This window comes from Macrobrachium rosenbergii, chromosome 40, assembly GCF_040412425.1.
Source record: "Macrobrachium rosenbergii isolate ZJJX-2024 chromosome 40, ASM4041242v1, whole genome shotgun sequence".
Lineage (NCBI taxonomy): Eukaryota > Metazoa > Arthropoda > Malacostraca > Decapoda > Palaemonidae > Macrobrachium > Macrobrachium rosenbergii.
This window is the reverse complement of record NC_089780.1, coordinates 10,177,666-10,201,751: the sequence shown is the minus strand read 5'-3', so window position 1 is coordinate 10,201,751 and position 24,086 is coordinate 10,177,666. Positions and strand designations below refer to the sequence as shown.

The following is a 24,086-nucleotide window of genomic DNA, read 5'->3' as shown; positions in this document are numbered from 1 at the left end:
TTAAATAAATAAAGCGGTAATCAGAGAATTCCTGCTATATCCCTTTCTAGAGGATTTGTAGCGTATCACTCCGAGATTGTGATACTCGGAGGAGGTTATGTAAAGGGTAAGTACACATCGCCTGGATTAGCTTCCCTCTTGAGCGCTTGCCGAAGTACGAGAGGGCTCTCTAAGACTTCTGCAAGTGGTCACGTTTTTGGAAGTGGCTCAGACCACGAAGCAGGATCGTAGAGTATTACGAAGCTCTCTCTCTCTCTCTCTCTCTCTCTCTCTCTCTCTCTCTCTCTCTCTCTCTCTCTCTGTAAATTTTCGGTACAAGAAAAAATGTTTAAAAGTCTAACAAGGGATTTTTTGCACTTACGTGACATTAAAATTTAATCGTATTGCAATTCGATTTCGTGAGATTTGCCGACGAACTGGCTCTTGTTAACAGGATTAGGTGAAAACCAGTGAACAGATTCTTATGATTTTTTGAAGATCCACTATACTTCAGGAAGCAGTTAATTTGATTTTGGTATGGATTCCAGGATTTATTTTTATCTCTTCGTATATTGCTACTGTAACATAGGCTATGTGCATTGGAATAGCGGTAGATTCCTGCTGTTTGTAAAAGAAAACGCAGGTTGCTCATGGGACATGGACCAGTAAGGTAGTCACACTCGTGGAAGTTAAATGGTTTCCCAACTTACAGATAGTTATGTTAACTACACCGGATTTTTAAGAGTCCCTTTTACCAGTACGCGACATTTGTATCTACCTTAAAGCCTACCTCTTGGAGGTAAACTTACTGCCTAAAGCCCTTCAACGTAAACTTAAATCTAGAAATTTTTAGCGGCCTTCCTCTGGGTAGTAACTGTTCCCTCCAACCGCACGTTTCCTCTATATCAATAATCTAACTGTGTCTTCCTTTCTATTCATGTAATTGCAAATGATTCAACGTTCTATATACCTTCTGCAGTTCCGTTTGAACTCCTGAAATTGTGCTTATTCATGTTTCACCTTTGATGTTGACAACTCGATTGAATGATTGAATGATGATGAAGCATTGCCTCCGAGGCAGTTTCTGCTGATTTCCGCTGTTACTGAGCAATCCAATAGTTTAATATCATTTGTCGAAAATTTATCTGATTTGTCGTTTCTGTGACCCCTTTCTGTGTTAAGCTTATTTCTGAACTTATCTTGGAGATATCACACAGCACAGATTGCTTAATCTGCTAGAAAATGTTTGTCTCAGGATCGCTGTTTCTTTTTGTCATTTCAGTCGCTCAAGTTTTGTTTCTTTTATAGTTGGTGTAATTTCAACGTTAAGTCGTTTCTTCTAGCAGAGGATGGCTCCAGAGAAAAAAACAACACAGCGGTTATTATCCCATTAATGCTTGAACTGTTGAATCGTGAATGGACCTCCTGTGCTGTAAATCTTTCTCCACATCAGCAGCTGCTTACACCTGCATTGCTCATCAGCAACTTGTCAAAACCCCCTTTCTCTCTCTCTCTCTTTCTCCACACACACACACACACACACACACACACACACACACACACACACACACACACTGTGCCATTCGTCCCTGTCATGCATACACTATTACGTTTCCTGGATATTAAAGTCCTTCCTTTCCAATACCACTTTTAAGTCGTCTGTCCAAACCTGTCAAGGCATTTTCACTTCCTACCCCTAAATACTTCTGAACTGCACTCCTTTCATCAACCTGTCGTCCTCAATCTTTCCACACGGCCAAACCAGCTCAAAATACTTTGATCCATCCTTTCACGTGTGATAACTTTTGTATCACAATCTTATTTTTCACCATTCCAGTTCTTCGTACATCACGCATACTGCGCAAACAACTCGACTTAAAGCTCTAATTTTTTTTTGTCCCTTCATACAATTTCAACATCCACACTTCACTTCTGTAAAGAATATCTAGCTCAACAGTTCGGCCATAATCGTACATTAACAATTCAAGTCCCATCCCAGTATTTTGTACACGTCTTAGTCTACCCATTCTCTGACTCACTCTGCTCATCTTGCAATCATCCACTGTGTGCATCCAATCACTTATAGTCCTATACAAATTAATCACTGTCATACTTCCACCATCCCTGTTAACATTTATTGCTTCTTCTTCCTGACTCCCATTTACCCTCATGACCGTATTCTTGTTCATTTACTTTCAACTTTCTCCTCATGCAAATACTTTCAGACTTTTATATACTAGTTTTTGCAGTTTCTCACCACTATCTCCAGTCAGCAAAGTTTCATCTGCTAGTTTTTACCACTTCACACCCCATTCACGAATCTTATATTTTAGGATTTGTATAAACAGTGTTAAATAGTGTTGCACACTAATAGCTAGGTTAGAAAATATAACTAAAACGGGAATGGAAGGTACGTTTATACAGAGAGAGAGAGAGAGAGAGAGAGAGAGAGAGAGAGAGAGAGAGAGAGAGAGAGAGAGGTGCTTGCCTCTTTGATTTTGCATACTGCTCTGCTGGTAGCCTAAAAGTCGGATTTTTTCCGATTTTTAGTTCAACGCATGACTTCCAGCTTTGGTTTTCAGTAATCCTTCACTCTCTCTCTCTCTCTCTCTCTCTCTCTCTCTCTCTCTCTCTCTCTCTCTCTCTCTCTCTGACTAGAGATATTCCAGGGTGCAAAAAGGAGTAAAGAACGGCCCCTATCACAGGGGCAATCCAAGGCTATTGACACTCGGCTTTCGCTAAAACCGCCAACACTTTTAGGGTCTGGCTTGGAGATGTTGATAGCGGGGGAAAACACCCGGTCATCGGATACCCTTTCGGCCGTCTCAGCTTTATTGGAGGTGGTCTGCCACTGTATTTAGACCTTGCTGAGGTCTTTTAAAAGATGATGCCCCCCCTCTCTCTCTCTCTCTCTCTCTCTCTCTCTCTCTCTCTCTCTCTCTCTCTCTCCTCGGTGCGGTGTAGTCCTCGGAACTTTCACCAGGTTGATTTTTAGTCGTCTGGCGGGTCTTGTGTTCGCGTTTTCTGTCCCCCCCCCCCCTGGGCCGGGCACGGCGGGAAATTTTGATAGCGATTTACAAGGACACAGATGTGAGCTTACTTGGGAGTGAGCTGCTTGCAGTTCGCTCTTGGTTTGTACTGTGAGAATTAAAATTGTTTATATATATATATATATATATATATATATATATATATATATATATATATATATATATATATGTATAATGTATATAATGTATATAGATATAGGCTTATATATGTGTTTGTGTGTACTGTATAAGTACATGTATGCATTAATAAGTATATCTATCTATCTGTCTATCTATATATATAGATAGATAAATAGATAGATATATTTATTAATGCATATTATGTACATATACAGTACACACAAACATACATGTACATTATATATACATATATATGCAAATGTATATATATGTATATATATATACATATGAATTAGATAATTTTATGAAATGCTTCTTCTCAGAGGGCTCATTTTTAATTCAGCTCATGTTGCCAATAGACTTCATATATTTTCAGCCTGCAAAGAAGCCCGCCTAATATTACATCACGAAGACAGCATATAGGGAGAAAATGGATTATAGAGGGGCTGGTGTTATAGAAGTCGAAGGCGCATATGAAGTGTAAAATTCCAGGATGGGTTTATGGAGTCGACAGGCAGTGTTTACGGGTCTAGGAAGGGTGGAAGAGGAATGAAGCAGTGAATGATGAGATGGGGAAATTAGAGGGAAAAAATGGAGATCGAGGTGTAATTGTAAGACGGAAGGAAGGCTCGTGTGTATGAGAACTGGAGACTGGATAACGAGCGCAAGAATATAAAAGAGGAAAAAAGGAGTGTAATAAGAAAAGGGGGTAGAGGTGGCTGAGGAATTCAAGAAGTAAATGCAGAGAGTAAGGCTAATTAGTATAATAATAATATCAGAATAAAAGATGCAAATGGAGCAGTGCCTTCAGAAGAGAATGCAGTCCTGGGTGAATGGATTAAGTATTATGAGGATATTTTAAGAAAGATGAAAGAGCGACAAAACATTATAGCACGACTGTGGAAAGGATTGGATAAATTTGAGGATAGTAGTGGAAGGATCTGGTGAGGAAGTAAGGAGGGCGTTTAAGAGCCCAAACAATGGGAAGGCATCAAGAGTTGATGAGACTATCGAGAGTTGATGGGACTATCAAGAGTTGATGGGACTATCAAGAGTTGATGGGACTATCAAGAGTTGATGGGACTATCAAGAGTTGATGGGACTATCAAGAGTTGATGGGACTATCAAGAGTTGATGGGACTACCGGTGAGATCCTACAGTATATTGTTGAAAGTATGATTTAGTAGGTGACCAGGGTGTGTAAGGTATTTCTGGATAAGGAAAAATTTTAAGAGAAATAGATTAGATGAATAACTGTTCCTGTGTACACTAGTAAAGGTGACAGAGGAGACTGTAAGGAATTATAGTGGTAAAACTTTACTCTGTACCAGGGTAAGTGTGCGGTAGGATTTTGATTGAGAAAGTAAGACAGATGACAGGGTGTTTGAAGAATAATGTGGGTTTAGACAGGGAAGAGGGGAATGTAGGTGAGAAGTTTGAAAGTAAATGGGGAAAGCTGTAATGTGGCATGCATGAAAATAAAGAGGAATATGTTAAGAATATTTAGTATAAAGGGTAAATGAGAATGGCAGGTTTTTTTTTTATGAAGGAAGTGAGGCACGTGTTAGATTTTGTCAAAAGGAGAGTGACTGGTTTGGTGTAAAAATTGGATTGAAAATTTTTTCAAAATGGGAAAGTTGACGGTAAACATGAATAATAGTAAGGTTGTAAGGGTTAATTGGAACAAGGAAGATGGAGTGTTGAATGCTGGTATAACAGGGAGAGAATGAAAGTAGCAGATTTTTGGAAGTACAGTTAGTTAGTATTTTGGATGGCCATAGGATGAGAGAAGAGGTACTTCACAGAAAAATCAAGCAAGAAAGGTAGCAGGATGTATACAAAAGATTGGGAGGAAGCTTGAAGTGTTGACGTAAGCTAAAGTGGGAATGCATGACGGGATTGTTGAACTCACTCTCTTCTATGGAAGTGAAGTGTGACGGAGAATGCAAATGGTGCAAGCTGTAGAGCCTGAATTGTTTACATAGTGCTTTTCGTATAATGAGAAGAATTGAAAGAAGAAATGTGGAGAAATATAGGTGTGGTAAAATGGTTAACGCTGGTGAAAGTATGGAAAAAGGTCGATTATGGGGAAAGAATCAAGAATGATAGGTTGGTGAAGAGTACGCCATTCTGAAGTGTTGGGAGGAAGAAGAGAAATGCCTAAGAAGGAGATGAATACATGAAATGTAAGAGGTATTGAAAGAGGGACTGTAACTTCCAACAAGCAAAAGATTGTGCAAAATAGGTGTGTGTGTGTGTGTGTTTGTCTGTAGGGGTTAATTACGCCACTGATAAGCCTTCTATATATCTATACGAGGTGGCTGACGTTGAGGAAGTTTTCTAAGCAAGGATTCATCCATGTTTTAGCAGTTTTGAGTGTAGGCCTAATTGGGGCAGTGATAATCATCTTTTCTTTTTTCGGGAGCTATCCTATAAAGTGAAATATAGTATAGTGTTGAAATGCTTACACACACATATGTATACACACACACACACACACACACATATATATATATATATATATATATATATATATGAATATAACATTTTATACAATATAATGTATATATATATATATATATAATAATCTATTATGTGAAGCAACATTTTCAAATTCCAATGTATCTGAATTCTTTTGGGTTTAATTTTAACGAATAACTGGATTTTTTATCTTCAGCCTTTATAAGCGATCAGTTAAGCGTGAGGTGGGGTCTTTGTTGGCACATTTCCATGCGTAACAGAATTTTTTGCCTAATTTCCGTGATCCTCTTTGCATTTTCCTTTGACTCTCATTCTTTTGGGGTTTTGACGTATTTATTTTAGATTTCAGAGTCAGTCATTCTTGAATTTTGTAGTTTTAGCTTTGATATTGAACTTTTTTTTGAGACAATTTGCTGCTTAAAATTTTATAATTTTAGGTTTCATCATTATATTCGATGTTATGCAGGCTCTTAAAATTTAATTTCCGGTGGTGGGGTAGTGCCGTCAGCGCGCCTCATATGGTGCACTGTAGGCATTGCCAAAGGGTATTTGCAGCGACTTTGTAGCTCTTGAATATTTTTGACCCAAGTTACTATATATAGTTATTGTTGTCACGCATGTTTTGGGATTAAAATAATCATACTTTTAAGAGCTATTGGAAAGGTGAGTAGTGAGTAAAATGAGCAGCCAACAAATTCAAGGGGATGGAACGTTATGTGTGAGTATGTCTGTGTATGTGTGTGTGTGTGTGTGTGTGTTACCGTACTCCTGTAAAGTATTCTTATATGCATCTCCATTAGAGCTTTGTCCACATGCTAATTTCTCTCTTCGAGTTAACTGCAATCGACTCATAAATGGAATTCCCATCACTTCGCTCTTTTTGATGCGCATATCCTAGATGGGTAGAATTGCTCTTGATAGCGACGGGGTATACGAACATGAAGTCTTTCGATTTATTTTGTAATTATTCCATTTATATTTATGCTTGATTTTTGGAGCGTCGAAGCCGCGACTTTATTTAAATTGGGGAGTGTCAATAATTCGTGTTCTGTTTTGATCCTTTTTTATATTTGTATTTTTTTTTTTATTCCAGCTTTTATCTTTTACTTTTTCTTGGAACGTGACTGGAAGCCCCCCTGTCATCTATTTCACTCTTTCTCTTCTCTGTCTCTCTCCACCAACTCCCTCTCCCTCTTCCCCTTCCTCTCCACCTCTCACTTAATTCTTCCCCCATTTTCTGCCGTGTGAACTCTACAGTGTGAAACGAAGATGTGGTACGGATTAAAAAAATATTCTTTTCTTTATTATCTTTCTGGATTTGCAGTGAGAAGCATTCTCACTGATGATTTTTTTCTCACCATATCTGGAAATATCCTCTTTTTCTCTTTTTTTTTTGAGAAATGTCAAAGCTCTGAATAATCATGAATGATTTAAGTCAGCTCTAATTCAATTAATGCTGACATGACGTTTCCCAGGTTTGAAGTGTTTTTTTATTATGACTATTGTTGACGTCAATCACCACTACCTGTTTTTCAGGTTTTCAAGCCTTTTTTTATTTTCGTTACCTAAAGTATTAACCTCACTGAATAATTTCTACACACTGCGAATGCTTTCCATCGGGTCTACAAATTAAGAGGATTGCCCTTTCGAATTGGCATCACATCCAGGCTTATTGTGCGATACGTTTATAGAGTGACTTCCTACTTTTAATGCTTGAAAAATCTGGTATTTGGCATTCACAATAGATGTCTGAATCGGTGGGAAACGTTCATTGTTGTTAGTGCTAAATGCTACTAACTACATATTCCGCTCAGCTGTCGAAGTTGCTAGATCTCTGTCCTGCTGCTTACAGTACTGTTCTCGAGGTTAGTACCTCAGTTGAGATGCATTTTTCAATTACAATTTTTGTAAGCTTGTCTTGTGATTTTATTGTCATTTCTTTGGTGTCCATTGACTCATTGTCTTTGGTGTCCAGTGGAAACTAGAAATAATGAAAATTTACAAGAATCAAGGAAAACGAACGAAGAAAAGAAGAGACTTCTGAAGTTTTGAAGCAGGTAAAAAGATAATCACTTTGGTGTCCAGTGGACTTAACTCATTGTGCCAATGCTCAAAGGAAACTAGAAATAATGAAAAGTTACAAGAATCAGGGAAAACAGACGAAGAGAGGAAGAGAATTGTGAAGTTTTGAAGCAGGTAAAAAGATAATCACTTCAACGTGCACTGCGTGGAATACAGAGTAGATGGAGAGAGAGACGCCTGTAAAGGTTTCCTGTTTTTTCAAGTTTTAGAGACGCGGGTAGGTTTAATTGACATCCATGCTTTGGCTACAGTTCTGGTCTGAATGCCGGTTAGTTACGGCCTTGTTTTTTGCTCTGCAAGTGTCTAAATAATTTCCTCTGTTCTTTGAGTCGATGAACTCGAGTAACGACAAGTCTGGCTATTAATATCTGAATGGATGACGTTAAAGGCTATTGACATTAATCCTCTTTGGTCAAGTGGGGATTGTCTGAGAGTGGTGATGAAGATCACGTACTGGTTCGTGGCTTTGATAGTACCTCTGTATGAGGACATGCCACCAAATCTTACGTCAAAGATAATGCAAACGAGTTAAACTGTCACCATCTTGAACGTATCCATTCCACAGTAATGATGATACGAACAATAATGCAAATTTATTGGTAAAGAACGAAGGCAAATGACAAGAGAGCAGCTCCGAAATAAGCAAACACTGTTGTGTGCCGTCGTGACGGTCTTGGCAAGGCCGTACCCTTTGCCGGCAGGTCCTGACTCTCCTCATAACAGATATTTGCTTCAGTTGCATATAAACTAGACAAATGGTGTTGCTACCCTTCTTCTCTCTCCCTTTTATTGGATCCAGCCACCAGTGGCTGACGCCAATTGCTCAGGTTTTATGAAGAAACGAGAGAAAAGATATGTCGGGGGACGTTCGGTTATGAATCTTTCACGGGCTGGGTTGTTTTAGGTGGAATGCAAACTTAAAAGATTTCGGAGGAAAGGGCTCCTTCTCTCCTTCTCTCTTGCAGTGATATGCACCATATAAAGACCCTGTTCAAGGGATATGTATATATATATATATATATATATATATATATATATATATATATATATATATATATGATTATTATTATCACTTTTGTACGTGATTCATTTATCACATTACCACAGGTGAAAAATAAGAAACGGGGTGTAGGTCCTGACCGGTTTTCGACTTTATTTCAAGCCATTGACGAAGTCCTTCGTCAGTGGCTTGAAAAAAACCGGTCAGAAACACCCTGTCATTTGGACTTCTGTCAATGGCTTGGAAATAAAGTCAAAACCGGTCAGACCTACACCCCTATTTTTCACCTGTGGTAATGTGTGATATATATATATATATAATGTATACATGTATATATATATATACATAAGTATACACATTATGTACACACACACACACACACACACACACACACACATATATATATATATATATATATATATATATATATATATATATATATATATATATATATATGATATTATTAATAGCCGAATCCAGTGACATGAAGGACGGATTGTACGAAACAATATGAATTCCCCGAAATCCATCTGAATACGAAATACCTGCGCCTGCAACGATGCGGAACTTGTTAAAATCAAACATGGCCATTTGATTTACATGGCGCATTATTTTCAAGAGCATTTCCGCTGTTTACAAGTATCCACCGTCGTGAGCTTTTGCAGTAGCTGGACAAATTGCCCATTAGCGAAGTCCAAATATAGCCTGCGTGCCGTTCCGCCTTTTCAGAGAGTAGGTTTTGGAATTTTCGTCAAAGGGAACGTGTTGTCATGTGAAGGACGTGTTCTAAATTTGGCTTGTCTTTTTAAGGAAGTGTGCTCTTCCAAGAGACGTTTTGGTGGTGCTAGCTGAAGAGATGGGAGTTTGGTGCGTAACGTGTGTACAAAACTAATACGCTTTTGGTTTTTCGTATTCATATGTTAAGTAAGTGCTTATTTAGGAGTATGGTACATAAACGCGCATACAGATCATGTATGCATGTATTTTTTCATTCATATGTTGAGTAAGTGGTTATTTGGATGATTATTATAAGGATAAAAAATAAACTTCGTGGTTCTGTATTGTACGGAAGGATCATATGTAAAAGAAATTATTTTTTTAATGTGCTATTCACGTCAAAAAAAAAAAGGATAAATAAGAGATATATGATGGGATAATAAGCATTGTCTGTAACGTTGTAGGAATGATCAACGACCTCGTATTAACAAGTAAATAATTTAGACAAAGAGAAAGGATTATTGTCTTCTCTCTTCCATTATTCCTAGAGTCTGGAATAGCGTAGTGTCATCTTCAACTTAATTATCTTTACAGTTTCGTAGATAGCTTTTGGATGACGATGCTTAATGATTTAGTTTGATGCATTAACAGTTTTAATATTCCCAGCCACCGTTTATTTTCAATAACTCCCTTATCTCTATATTAATTTCCTTCTCTTTTATGTTCTTTCCTTTTATTAACATAAATGTATTCTGCTCATTGGAATCATGCTTTAGCAGGACAATGGACAACGTGGCTAATTCAGTAAAATCATTACTAACGACAATCTCCTCAAGAGGTAACGTTTTCTGAAGGCATTCCCTTACCGACATTTTCCCCCGACCCTCTAATCATTCCTGAACTGAATCCCACAAATGGCAGTAGTCCTCTCAGAGTTAATTGGTCCATTAAATAATTATCTCCAGCTCCTCCCGCCTCCCTCCCACCTCTCCATTCCATATGGAATGGAATTCGCCGAAGCGTGGGGACGGTTTTTGAAATGTGATTTTGTCCGGGAATGGGGAATACTTGTTGCAGGTTGATGCCTCCTTTAATCCACTTAATTCATTATGGATATCGGAGAGGCCACTAGAGCCAATGGGTTTGGGACCTCTTTGATTCTTGCAGGAAGAGAGAGAATGGGTTTGGGAGCCCACATATTGGATTTTAGCTTTGGAGAAACCCTACTGCCTTGAATTGCAGATGAGGTCAGTCGAGATTGACCAATGATCGAAAAGAATGCCGAGAGAGAGAGAGAGAGAGAGAGAGAGAGAGAGAGAGAGAGAGAGAGAGAGAGAGAGAGAGAGAGAGAGAGTAGCCGCATATTACTTTGTTGGGAGCTGATATGCGAGGGTCAGATGAATGGATTTTAGCTTTGGAGAAAACCTAATACTTCCTTGAATTGCAGATGAGGTCAGTCGAGATTGACCACGATCGAGTCTATTTTTTATTCATCAGAATGCCGATAGTGGTAGGAAACACAGGTTTGGGTGAGGAGCGGAAAGTTGTTATTAGTTTGGCTTGAAATTAGAATTAAGGAAATACTGATAGTATGAGATGAGGGAAGACCGTGACATACTGAATAGTGTGAGATGAAGACCAACGTGGTTAATTCTAAATGAGGGAAATCACGGATATGATAAATAGAAAAGTGAGATGTCTGCTCTGAGATGAAAGCAAAACAAACAAAGTGATGGAAAATGTTCAATAAAGGAAGACGTAGCCAATGAAGAGAGAGATGGTTTCAGGGGAGAAGGGTGGCGGACGGTGATCAAAGGTCAACATTATGTTACGGAAAAGGTCAGAGGAAAAGTGAGGGCAAATTCCCAATAGATGGCGGGAAATGGACAAACGGAATAATAAAGAGGTGGCGTTCGGGTTCATAAAGCGGATGACTTTTTTTTCGAGGGATGCTTTATCCAGTGTGTGATACTTTTTGTTGATTTTTTTAAGAAATGACTGAAAAAGTCTTAAGTTTGAAATATTACATGTAGATTTAAGAAAGAGGAATGGGATTAGAGAGAGAGAGAGAGAGAGAGAGAGAGAGAGAGAGAGAGAGAGTGTGGTATCATGGATATATTTAGAGATAAAGGAAGGATTTTAAACAAAAACTCTGTAAAGTTAAAGTGTGATACTTTTTCTTTTTCTTATAGAAATAAGGAGCTGAAAAAGTCTTGACTTCGAAATGTTACATGTAGATTTAAGAAAGAGAGAGAGAGAGAGAGAGAGAGAGAGAGAGAGAGAGAGAGAGAGAGAGAGAGAGAGAGAGAGAGGGCTATCCTGGACATATTTAGAGATATAGGAAGGATATTAAGCACAAACTTTGTAAAATTAAGGTGTGATACTTTTTATTTTTTTTTCTAGAAATAAGGTGCTGAAAAAGTCATAAGTTTGAAATATTACTTGTAGATTTAAGAAAAAAGAAACTGGCTTAGAGAGAGAGAGAGAGAGAGAGAGAGAGAGAGAGAGAGAGAGAGAGAGAGAGAGAGTCATCATTGGGATAGGGGTTGAAAAGGTGAAATGATCCAAAATGAGGAAAAGGGGATGACATGGAACAGGATGTAGGCAGAAGGGGATAAGAAGGAAGCTATTTGAAGTTTAAATGCCCAAGTGTTTAGTTGTTATGAGAGAGAGAGAGAGAGAGAGAGAGAGAGAGAGAGAGAGAGAGAGAGAGAGAGAGAGAGAGAGAATATCACTTCGATGTATAATGAATGGTTTCACCCGCTTATGATTGTCTATATTTTAACGAGTACCAATCACAAGCGTCTTATATTATAACAACCAGGCAACTAATTCACAACTTGTATTATAACAACTAGGTAACTAATTTATAGCTTGGGTATACGTCGGGATATTGTATTCCTAGGGACCACTTCAACATCGATCCGTCCTCGTCTGGTTTGGAGATCGAATGCCTGTCACCCGGCCCTATGAGATGAACTTGCTGCCACTTGCGCTAGCATGAGAGAGAGAGAGAGAGAGAGAGAGAGAGAGAGAGAGAGAGAGAGAGAGAGAGAGAGAATATACACCAAACAAGTAACTCCACATGTAGAAAGCGATGAGGGAAAACTGGAGCATTGCAAGGGAGCTAAATAAAACTAAGTGGAAAGAGAATGAAGGCTGTGTATTTCAGAATATAAAAACAGAAATATGGGGGAAAAGTAATGGAGGAACAAGGGAAGGAAAGAGAAAGACTAGGAATCGAATAAGAAAGATGGAACTAGACGAGATGTGTAAATGGAAACGAGAGAGAGAGAGAGAGAGAGAGAGAGAGAGAGAGAGAGAGAGAGAGAGAGAGAGAGAGAGAGAGAGAGCTTTGTTAATATCGCCTCACCGTTGAACTGCCTTTTGTGCAAGTTCTTGTCGATCCACTTTGATCGGCGATGATGACTCCAGGCCGCGTTATTTTTTTTTTTTTTTTTCCTTTTTAACATTACGCTTTAAAAAGCTGGAATATCGATATTTTACGTAAGTTGGGAAGACGGCAGTTTTATATATATATTCTTCTTTTTTTATACCCCAGTGGACTCAGACATGTCTCGCTACTTTTTTTTCTTTCTTTATGAATCTCAGAGTTTTAGTTTCCATTTGGAAAAAATAATATATTTGGAGACATGCCCCATTGAGTTGTTTGGGTACGCGACTTGCTCTCTCTCTCTCTCTCTCTCTCTCTCTCTCTCTCTCTTTATATTCATCATCCACTGTTTATATTCATCATCCACCCTTCACTTCCATTAAGGAGAGTTTGCTTAGCAATTCTTGCAAGCATTACGACATTAATTTCAAAAGAAATTCACTTCAGTCTTCTGCATACATCCTATTACCTTCCTTCACCTATTTTGTAATTCGCCCCATCTTTCATTGCGCCATCGTATAATATATTTACCCCCAAATACCTGAAGAAATCAGTTACTTCCAAGTTACTTCCATTCTCTAATCATCTATGTGCAAAGTACCGCTGTGAAAAATGAAACGAAAGGCATAATTCTCGACAGGTTTCATCCTAAGATGTTTTTTGATATGACTTATAAAATAATATAGATTTATAGTATGTATACTAGGGTAACAAAAAGTACAAACGAACATTCAGATGACAGAAGCAGTAGATGTTTTAATACTCTCAACAAGACGATAGATAGGTGATTGTATTATTTACAAATCTTGTTTTTCGACAGTTAGGTGATCCGGTAATTGCAATAGGAGTAAAATCCTTATATTCTCTTTAGCCTATATGTGAATTGTACATGTTTCTTTGCAAATGAATATATATATACATTCCTACACTGATGTTAGAGAACGTTTTAAGTATCAGTTAATCAGTGTCTGCTAAGTTGCATGAAGTTTTTCTACACCCATCTCTCTCTCTCTCTCTCTCTCTCTCTCTCTCTCTCTCTCTCTCTCTCTCTCTCTCTCTCTCTCTCTCTCTCTCTCTCAGGGTTCCTTGTTGGGTTTTAGAGATAAGATGAAGACTTTCGAAATCGAGTCACGGAAAAATTTTGAATAATTTTTTTACAGGTTTTAAGTTGTCACAAGTAACCTTTACCTTTGTATTAAACTATACTAATTTTTTTTTCATGATCATCCTGCTAACAGATGTTCATATTGTGTGTTTGTATTTGATATTTTCTTCAAGTAATGAAATTACTTTCTGTGGTTTATCTGAGTGGAAGGGCTTTGAACTGAATCTGATAGTCCACCAAAGGCGACCTTGTCCATCATTGAATATTGGATCATACGAAAGAAGAAATGTGTTGACTACATGTAGGAGGAATATTTTCTGAAAATTTGTTGTAAATCAATTACAGTACGGTACGTGTAACATGATACGATGTTCCACGTACGGAACGTGTAAGACCTTATGGGTGGTCTTTATACATTCTTTTCCATTCATTGCTCTGTTTTTAAACTGTCTGTATTTTTCAAGAAGGTTCGACGTCCTCTTGCATTTTCATGAATTTTGGAATACATTGATGTACGTTTTTCATGTCACCTCACCTCTCTCTCTCTCTCTCTCTCTCTCTCTCTCTCTCTCTCTCTCTGACTCTCTCTAAGACTGACAGCCAAGACCTCCGTCATTTCCGAAGTGTCTCCTAGGAGGCGCGATATGAAGAAAAGAAAAAAAGAATATATCCTCTCAGTCGACAGCTTTTTTTGTGATGAAAGAGAGAGATCAGCTATTCGGTATAATATTCGCCATCTATATATATATATATATATATATATATATATATATATATATATATATATATATATATATATATATATATATATATATATACACATATATACATACATATACATATATGTTTTTGTCACTTGTATACACGTAACTTCTCTTATTTGAGCTATTTCCAAAACGGTAATCCATCCTTTCACCTTAGGTAAACTTTCAACATCAATATATCTCCACAAGTCTCACCCTTCTCTTTTTGTTATGTCATTTTACTATGCTAACAGTTCATGTCTACAGCTCCATTCTTTTTTTCTTTCATTTTTCATTTATCTCTCACGCCACACTTCACTTCCATAAAGAAGAGTTAGCTCAACAGTGCCTTCTGATATTCGAACCTTGGCTGTCATTGGCACTTTAAAGTTTTCTCCCAGCTATGCCACAATGCTTCATCTCAATTGCTTTTCCCAGCTACAACATCTTTTTTGCGGAAGACTCCCATGTTGAGTCAGACTCTTTTCTTAGTAGTTCAGTGTGGTAATACCCTCAGAATTTAAGAACGTATGTATGATTGTATGTGTGTATGTATGTATGTATGTATGTATGCATTCATACCAAAGTTATTTTTCCTAAGTATTGCATGCATTCATACCAAAGTTATTTTTCCGAAGTATTACATGCCTTATTGGGGAGGAAAGAACGTCTCAATTGATTTTGGTAGAAGTTTCTTTGTTATTTTAATTTATCGGTTTTGCGAGCCAAAACTGGTTTGGTACATGCTCAGAATTTTTTTTGGTTGATGGTGGACGTTTGTCAGTAGATAAGGTTAGGGCTCGATTAACTTCTTACGCAAGAAGGCAAATGATGTTGATATGAATGGTCAAAGAATGCGTGATTTTAATATTATTGCGTCTTGAAGGAATTATTTTTGCTGGAACCGAAGCTGAAAGGTTTTTGGCTGTGTACAGTAGATCGAATAAGAAAACATCAGATGAGAGTTTCCTGAGATGCACAGGCGTAAGAATTATTCAATGAACATTTAGTTTACGAGGCAAGGTTGACTCGTCATTTAATACTTAGAGGTGTTCTACATATCATGTCATTTAATACTTAGAGGTGTTTTATGTATCATGTCATTTAATACTTAGAGGTGTTCTACATCATGTCATTTAATACTTAGAGGTGTTCTACACATATGTCATTTAATACATAGAGGAGTTCTACATATCAACAAGGAAGCTCACGTAATTGCCAAGGATACTTTGCTATAAACACCAGAACATAGCTAACCTGCTTAAAAAAAGAACCAAGGACCCTTTGACTCTCTTTGTGCATGCGCACGAACACACCGTCCCATATTTAATCCGGAAAAAATATTTGAGTCGAGAGTAAAAAAAGGCTTCCAGTCCTAGAGCGCCGTGGTAGAAGGCAGCTGGAACACTCCATAAATTCCCTAAGTAAGCACGCATTTGGTGACCATTTTAGGGGCTAAAGCGAGTGTGTGTGTGTGTGTGTGTGTTGGCACAGTTTAAGTCGAACTGCAAATGAAACGGAAAATACTTAGTTGGTTAGGGAAACTGCAGTGTTTATTTTTTATTTTTAATTTTTTCTTTAATTTTCGTGTTCTCTGATACTAATATGTTAACCTCGCTTGGACGGAGAGAGGTCACATGTTGAGAGAGTTGAGGAGCGGGCCGGAGCTTTAGTCCCGTTCACTGGGTTCCTTGATATCAGCCAGTTGGGTAGACTGTAGACTGTCGCAAGTCGCAACTAGGAGAAAGTATGGTGTATAAAATCTTCCATACTTAGTATTTTTCCCTGCGATTTCCTTATGGTTTATGATTTTGTCTGTTTCATTATCTGATCTTTCTCGTTATGCAGAAAGAATTTTCCCCATTAAGAGATTCCTGAAGAGAATTGCCACATTTCTTTTTCCTCCATCGTTCTCCTGTAGTGCTTTCTCGTACTTCTAGTTAAATAGTAAATATATTTTATTTTTGGATGAATAAAGATAAAGATTCCCCAAGTAAAAAAAAAAAAGAGCAGAGAATCCCATTCGTAGGGTGTTTAGAGCGCATGAATAGAGTACACCTTATTTTAGACAACGTGTTATTCAACCTTGTTTATAAGAATTAGAGCCACATAAACAGGTTCCCCTCGCTTGCGAGGGTATTTTCCCCTTCGAGTGTAAACAAAGACTCCGCCACTGGTCGCGTGTTAGGATAACAAGCTGCGATGAAAAACACAGTAATCCTCCATAGGATTCGAAGACTGGTTTATTAAAATAAACCTATTTTTTTTATATTTTTTTTTATTTTACAAGGAATAGACCTTTCCTTGAGACGTGTTAAAAACCAGGGCTTAATATTGCTGCGTGGTAAGTAAGTCTACCTTAGTTTAACCAGACCACTGAGCTGATTAACAACTCTCCTAGGGCTGGCCCGAAGGATTAGATTTATTTTGCGTGGCTAAGAACCAGTTGGTTACCTAGCAACGGGACCTGCAGCTTATTGTGAAATCCGAACCACGTTATAGCGAGAAATGAATTTCTATCACCAGAAATAAATTCCTCTAATTCTTCATTGGTCGGTTTTCTATGTGGTATATATATTAGATATATATTAGATATATATTACTATATTTTATATATAGATATATATTAGATATATATTACTAGTGGGAGATAAACAAAGAAAATGTTACGGACTATCTGCTCTGTTTGCGTCTACACTTTACGAGATGTCGCAAACACGCATCGGTGACTTATCGCATCCATGTCACCGACGGGTTGAAAACAAGTCATCGACCATTGGAGAACAAACCTGGAATGGATGCTGGGTACATCCATAAGTCGCTGACTTGTATGCAACATGTTTGTGATGTGTTTATGACATGTTTTACTGTAGAGTTGGGGTATATCCATAAGTCGCCGACTTGTATGCAACACGTTTGTGATGTGTTTATGGCGTGTTTTAACGTCGAGAGGACGCATCCTGAGCAGTTAGTCCGGAACATTTGGTTTTTCTCTCTGCTCGCCTTACATCAGCAATGTAGATCGAATATACCGAGTAGAAATTATAAGCAAAGGCGGAATTAACTCTTTCGTTATTCTATGCTGAAAAGCTTTTGGGGAAATTACCATAGGAATGCTTAACACACAGCCAGGATTTTCTTTCGCCAGCGAAGCCGTGCAACCTGATCCCCCGTCTGGCCCAGAATGGCTTTGACGGTGCGAAAGTTGTTTATTAACTTGAACAGCATAATTGTGTTTCAAGTTACCTCAGATATGAATAGTTCAGTCTGGTAGGTCCTGGTTAGTGCAAGTGTATTGTAGGGAATTATGTCAGGTGAGGTCTAGTATAGGTGATTGTGTCAAATTATTTATTTTGTATGAGATAAACACATTAAATTCGCTTCATTCATCAGTATATAGCTATATTTCCTTGGTGTTGATATTTTTCCACTATTCAGTGAAGCTTTTAGTTAGCCCAACTGTCGAACATTATGATGTCCGAGTTGCAAAATCCCCTTTTTAACATTTATTTTGAGCGCCGTTATAATCTCCTCAGGAACACTTAACAGCGCTCACCAGTCTTTTACTAATATCAAAAACTTGTATGGGGGTTTCACTTACTGTTTGCAAGACAGCAGACCTAGTCCCTAATTGAGCTGGCAAAATTACTGTGAAATTCAGTTCCGAAATGTATTGAGAATTCATTTTGCATAGAGCAATGTCGAATTTTAAACAAATTTCCTTTAAAATTTTTTGGGCAGAAGATTACCGTCCACGAAGTTAGAAAGAAACAATTTTTTTTTTTTTTTGTCCATGTTTAGCGGTGTACATAAACTGTTAACATGTATCGAGAACGGATTAACGGATTTGGATGGAACAGGGAACGTTCATTGCGCAGTCCCATGTGGATGATTAACTGTTTCTCGATACAGATGAAATTTTGCTGTCAATTCTTAAGTTATCTACCTATTGTTTATCAAGCGGAGGGGACCTCCCAGTGAATGGTTTCACCAAACTTAATTAAAATCCTCTCATTGATGCAGGGGATAAGTTTTTAAAAGGCAAGCACGCACAGACGACCTTAGGGGAAAGCAAATGTTTTTTTAGGAGGTTTACACTGGAGGGCGACCCAGAAGATTCGGTGCATTGTCTCCTTTCAAAACTCATCACTTTATTTTTGAATTAATAGATGGACCAATAAGACTGATTCCAGTATATTCGAATTACCAGGTTCTCTTACTTATTTCTGAATTAATCACTTTTAGAAATTGTCTCTGGTAAGACAATCTTCTGGAGTTGGCTTTACAAGATGTTTGAATGGCATCGATACCTGTATTTTGCCACCCTCGTCAAAAGGAAGGAGCTAGCATACAGCACTATTCAGAACGAGGAAGACGCTGAGGTTTGAAAAGAACGAGAGCTGGGTATTGTTTTGCATCGTTTGGGAAAGTCTTGAGATCGATTCTGATAATCTTTTATGTGGGAGCGGGTTGCGGAGGAGGTATAAGATCCGATAGCACGGTGGCTTTTCAGGGCGCAGAACGAGTTCTGATTCTTTGTTGTCGCTACTGCAAAGGAGGTTAGTTTTTTTTTTTTTTACCAACGTTAGTGTGAAATTCGGCATTTTTTTGGATTCGTAATGTCTTTCTGTGTCTTTTACCAAGGTTATTGTGAAATTTGGCATTTTTTTGGGTCCGTAATGTCTTTCTGTGTGTCTTTTACCAAGGTTACACAGAGAGAGAGAGAGAGAGAGAGAGAAGCAAATGAGGTCGTGTGAAAGAGTGGGAGAGATAGACAAACAAAGATAGAAAGATAACCTATACTCTGGCAGACTAATCTAGAAATTGCCAAGAGGTATATTTCTGAAAGGAAGTTATTTGGGCATTGATTGTGCATTATAGTTTTTACGTAGTATCCCATTATCTTCTGTTTGCTCTTCCATTTAAGTATTAACTATGTTAATAAGCCATTAAGTTCTCTGTTGTGATTTAAAACAGTAATGTTGACCAGCCTTTCTCCCTAAAATGTTTCAGAATTTATCGTCCGCATTTTGCTCCCTACCTGACTCTTTGCAAAGTCCGTGGTTAATTACTTCGTAAAGGAGACTTTTTATTCTTTATTTATTTATTTATTTTTTATTTATTTATTTACCTATTTATGTTTTGGATGTTGGCTAGGCATTCTTCCATAAAGACCTTGAAGTGGACGCGGGAATATTGACCCATATCTTTATTAATGTGATACTGTCTATTTAATTTGCCTTTTATTTTTTTGCTTAGAATTGTATATTATGATTTCCTTTGATTTTGAAAAGTATCTTTCTAAACAGAAGGAGTTTAGACATCCAGTTTTGGCCCTCTGATCCTTTTACATCATACTAGACCAGAGCTATGCTTGGTAGTTGAAGGGATCTAGACAGAATGAGGTAAACTTTGCTCGTCAAACTAAAATGAAACCTGTTGATGCAAAGAAAGTACCAGGAGGACTGGGGAGGACTTAAAAAGATATTCCTAAACCAGTAGAGAGAAAACTGAGTTTGTGTTTGGATAAGTTTGCCAATAATGATTGTGTCTGGGAGAGACTAGCAGGGTCTATCTATCAAGGTTTTTGGTTCTTCAATTGCTTGGTGTTTTCTCCCCTTAGTAAATCCCCCCGGGGGGGTGGTTAGTGCTGTCAGTGCACTGTAGGCATTACTGAAGGTTCTTTGCAGCGTCCCTTCGGCCCCTAGCTGCAACCCCTTTCGTTCCTTTTACTGTACCCCCCTTCATATTCTCTTTCATCTTACTTTCCACCCTCTCCCAACAGTTGATTCATAGTGAAACTGCGAGGTTTTCCTCCTGTTACACCTTTCAGTCCCTTTCACTGTCAATTTCCTTTTCAGCGCTGAATGACATTATAGGTTCTAGCGGTTGGTCTTCTACCTATCTTATCAGTTCATATCAGTACCATTTTTTTTTGTAGCTTTTGCACTATTACTCTTCCTTATTCGAGCTCATTCCATCCGTCAGCGAAGAAGGTTGTTAAGTTTTCACCTGTGTTTGTTGCAGTTTGTATATCAAAACGAGGGGGACGTTCCTTGAAAACATTCATTAGGGAACCTCCTTACATAGTCGACTTTTGCTGTACACCAGAGAGGATTTGATTATTTTATTTATTTATTTTTTTTGCCAACGGAAACCAGTATTTTTTCACTCTCATTAGTCGTGAATCGCGGCATCTGATTATTCACTTATTATAAATCTCCTAATTTCGTTTATTTCTTCCTTTGACATTTTTAAACTGATGGTGTCAACCGTCTTTCCCTTATAGGCCTGTCTGTCCCCACAGGGCCTCTCCACCTCTCTCTCTCCTCCTCTCTCTCTCTCTCTCTCTCTCTCTCTCTCTCTCTCTCTCTCTCTCTGTTGGCTGCCACTTGCTGGGAGACGAAGTGGGGTGGCAGGGGTATACCTGAGGTGGAAGGTGACTAGCTCCTTAATTGGATATAGATGGCTAAGATATAGGCTATTCAAGGTCTATTCCTTTTGTCTTCTCTCTCTCTCTCTCTCTCTCTCTCTCTCTCTCTCTCTCTTGTGCATCATACTGAGGAGATAGAAGTTATAGGAATGCGTTTTTGATGATTTCTCTTTCGAAGGGCTCCAGGCGTCCTTAAATCAGTCATAATCCCAACCAAAATTGTGTGGTACTCGAAGGGGTACTGTTACGTGTCCAACTTAATTTGTAAAAACTGTTATCGATATCATTTGCAACCTGCAGTTGCAGGTGCTGTCCGTCTTTTGGAATGACTCCCCTGGTCTCGGCAGTGTCCTGATTTAGAAGGGAGGTTTCAATTTTAAAAGTAGGAAGCATTCATAAAGCTCTTCCCTCTGTCAGAGCCTCCGCCGCCTCCCTTGCATCCCTGGCAGATCCATTCCAGTTTCTTCAAGTTCTAATCAAATATCCAATGGGCCTTTGACAATACATCATCAAAATTTCACAGAAATCCATCCGCAGAATTTTGAGGTATTCTGTGAAAACTGATACATAGGCAAGCAAATGAACTGGCGGACACCTTCGAATCATTACCTCTCGCCTATTCCGTCATTGGGGAACGGGATTAAATGGGGTTAATTCTTGGGCAAAGAAATATAACCAACTCTCTTCGGTAAAATGTTTTGGAACGTAAATGTAACCATAACCTCTGTGGTTATGGTTACATGAAGCTTCCAGTAGAGAATTAACGTCCACTTTCCAGTATACTTAAGTTTTGCGCATTCCATACACCTGAGTTTTGCGCAGAATGCTTCATCTAGTCATTATGAATACTATAAACATTTTCTAATTGATTTCATTATCATTCATAAGGTTTGTAGGTCATAGATTATCGCTTGTCATTACGATCTCCCCACGGACTGGAGCGGGTGCTTCGAAGTTTCAAAAAAAATAAAAAATAAACAAATAACTACGGAAACCCAACTCAGGTAAGAACACTAAAAGATAATGTACGAGTACATATGCGAAATATAAAGAGTTGTTCTAAACCTAGAAATTCCGAGGAATGGTATAACTTTAATTTTCATCATGATCCTGCTTCTGATCAATTTCGATTGAAATTCTTCGTACTCGAATGTTTGGCATTCACAGATTTTAGTCCGAGGAATGATTATGTTATATTAATATCTGTTATAATGTAGCTAGTGAATAGCTTCTTAAAGAGGTGAAGTAAATCCCTTATTCCCTCCATGAGAAGGCATGATGTACTGCTTCAGATCATCACTCCATTCGTGTCTTGATATGAGTTCTGTCAGGCATACCAGATACATCATCAGTATTGTTTGCCATATCAAGATCTAATTCGAAAAACCATTCAGGCTCTCAGACCATGCTTGATTGTCGGTACAGGTAATTCAATATAATCTTCATTTAGTTCCATTGTCATACATTTGCACAAATGATTAATGTACACACACACTAGAGCATGCGCATTTCTGCCCACTTGTGCAAGTTTGTATGCACAGATATCCGTAATATGTAGAGCAGCATTTATGAAATAACCGTTGAATAATGTGAAGCCCAAAGGCCTTTGAATCTAAATCCCTAGGGGGTTTTGCTTTGACAGCCACTAAGCGGTTTTAATTTTAAGCTAATATGTTTTGCCAAGGGGACCGTGTCGTGCTGGGAATAACTCTCATGCGTTTCTGCCCCGAGGAGACATGTATGTAGCGCCCTTGTACTGGTCCTGTTATGTAATAAGAGGCGTGTTTGTTTGACCCTGGAATGTTACGGGAATGGGGAAAACGGAGTTGGAATCACGTTCCTAAAATCGATGGCTGGACCAAGGAATTTATTTAATAAATTCCAGGTTAAAACTCAGGCAAGCCTCAGTTCAACAAATTGAGCTGCTAGTTAGGAAGTCCCTAGAAGGGTAAAAGACATAAGGGCGGTAATGAAAAATTTGAGAAATTTATCTCTTGAGGATGAGTTGTGACGCTTAACACTTTTAGTTTATTGTCTCGGCTCCCAGATACATATCTCATACACGTATAGACACTTTAATACAGACGTTTTAAAGCGATGACTAATATATGGGTTTGCTATCTCTAACGGTTTTTTCTGTCCGTTCGTCTCTTTGCCGTTGATTATGCCCTGTTAATATGTCTGTCTGTCTTTATGAGTTTGACGTATTGCAGTCAAAATGTCATGCAGTAAATGCTAATGCGCATTCACACATGAATAAATATGCATGTGATTTGTATACAGCCTTAATAATATTCATTAGTAGAATCGTGCATATAAATATTATCATGATTAAATTTTGTATGTCACGATTTTAATAGTCCAGTTGTTTTGTCTCTCGGTATAATATCTTTGAGAATCGTATTACGCTTAATGTTTTCGGATAGATTTATATACAATATTTAGCATTTCAAGAAAAGTATCTTAAGGAACAGTGAGGAATGAGAAGAACGATAAACGCTGGAACTTGACATGAAAGGAACTGTGGAGGCAGGGATGAAAAGAAGTAAGGACTTTTATCTTTAACACAAAAAAAGAAACGTTCAGTGTGGACTGAACATTAAGGCTACTCATAACCTTTCTGTATTTGTTAAACCATTTTGTTTGAGTAGGTTTTGGTCATCGTTTCTCAGTCTCTCTGTCAAATGCACAGTAGTTATTTTCATGTTGGTGTACACGTACTGTATTCGGGCGCATGTGGATTTGGTATCACTGTTAGCCCAAATGGTCACCTTTTCAGTTAAAGTACTTTTAGAGCTCTGTCTTAGTTCTTCACAGAGGTTCCGAATCCCTTCTTTTCCGTTCTTGGAGACCAGAGGCTAGACTGTACCTGCAAGAACAAGGTTGTGAGGGAAAATGAGCGTAATTTGCCGGTTATTTTTACCCATCATACGTGTATAAATCGTCGTGGTTTGTCATCAGGATCTATTGCCAGGAACTTAA

General features: G+C 38.1%; 1 protein-coding gene across 4 annotated transcripts in view; it reads left to right on the top strand.

Annotated features, from left to right (window-relative positions):
* Positions 1-24,086, top strand: part of LOC136826111 (uncharacterized) — a 355,844-nt gene that overhangs the window by 5,229 nt on the left and 326,529 nt on the right. The gene's annotated exons all lie outside the window — the stretch shown is intronic.